This window comes from Sciurus vulgaris (assembly GCF_902686455.1).
Source record: "Sciurus vulgaris genome assembly, chromosome: 8".
Lineage (NCBI taxonomy): Eukaryota > Metazoa > Chordata > Mammalia > Rodentia > Sciuridae > Sciurus > Sciurus vulgaris.
In genome coordinates, this window is record NC_136468.1 from 105,203,240 (window position 1) to 105,204,745 (window position 1,506).

General features: G+C 36.3%; 1 pseudogene across 1 annotated transcript; it reads right to left on the reverse strand.

The window, feature by feature from the left end:
* Positions 1-356: 356 nt before the first annotated feature.
* LOC306668831 (large ribosomal subunit protein uL6-like) lies at positions 357-1,109 on the reverse strand (annotated as a pseudogene). The gene has a single exon. The product of its transcript is annotated as a large ribosomal subunit protein uL6-like (transcript).
* Positions 1,110-1,506: the final 397 nt, after the last annotated feature.

Genomic DNA, 1,506 nt, shown 5'->3' on the forward strand with positions numbered 1-1,506 from the left:
ATAAAGGAGAATATGAACAATTTTTTATATCAAAATTATTCCATTAAATTTGTCAAAGGATAAACTGTGATATATAATATTAAACAAATTAGTTTTTAAAAAATTCTTTTTTTTTCATTTCTCAGAACTTTATTCAAAAGTGAATAGGGTACACCTACCTCACCATATATTCAAATTAATGCCTCAACAATATTAAAACACCTTCAGGATCATCCCTAAACTCTCCATCCATTGAATAAACAGGTAGATATTGCCTGTCACAGGTACCATATTTCTTTTTGCCTGATATACCTGGTGTTCAACAATCAGATTCAAACCACTTGTTCCCAAGAAGAAAAAATAAACTAGAAAAAAACTCCTGTTTTGTTCCTTTGAAAGGACACTAAAGTTTATTCAACCTGTTGGAAAAGATTAAGTCTGAAGTCAATAGATATCTTTTATTGCATCACTGAATATCAAATTGACTCTCCAGGACTGTGTTTCTGTGGCTGGATAACTCTTAGATCTTATTTATCAGGCTGCTGAACTGTTCCTTTTTCAGAAACATAAATACCATCCAAAAATTTTCTGATATCTTTGTTTTTCACTGTTGTGGCTTGCTGAATTAAAGCAGCTGAATTTGAAACAAGTTCAATATCATTTCCTTTAAGGATTAATTCATCTTTCTGAGCTTGAGACACTGAGCAAGCAACACCTGTCCTCATACGAACCCTGCGGATATATTTTTCACCCAAGAAATTTCGGATTTCAACAAGAGACCCATTCTCCTGAATAACAACGTTGATGGGGAAGTGAGTGTACACAGACCTCATCTTGTAACGAAAGCCCAGTGTAACACCCTTGATCACGTTCTGTACAATACTGCAGATTGTGCGAACAGTGGCCAATTCCTTCCTATTTCCCCACTATTTGTCAACCTGAAGCCTCTTCTTTTTCTTTCCAAGGAGGCTGAGTTCTACATTGATATGATTGAAATCCCTCTAGAGGGTTCCTCTTGGGCCCTTCACAATAACTCTGCGTCCCTTCAGAGTAATGTCGACATTTTCTGGTATGTCAACAGTCTGATTGCTGAGAATGGTCTTCATTCTCGCAGTAGATGCGGCAAAAAGAGCTAAAAAATTCTTATAAAATTCTCCTGTGGTTTTAGAATACCATTACCATTGTTTAAGTCTTGTTTAAAGATCTTAATATTTTGGGCTTCTTGGATCCTTTTTCTTTTAACTCCTGACTGTGTGAAATTGCATTGCCTGACTTCTTATCCTGTAGCTTAGCAACAACCTCTAAATTCACGGTTCGCTGGTAGTGGGTCCAGTTGAGTTTGCTTCTGTCTGAGATGGAATCCCTCCCATGGAGAGCATTGGAATTGCTCTTAAGGAGTAGGCATATTTAAATTTAAAGCTTTAGAAAGCTTCCCCCACTTTTTAGCATTCTTATGTAAGTGCCTGCTTGGATCTACTAATCAATAAAAACAGATGAGCTTTTAAAATGGAGAGGCTTATTGATCCC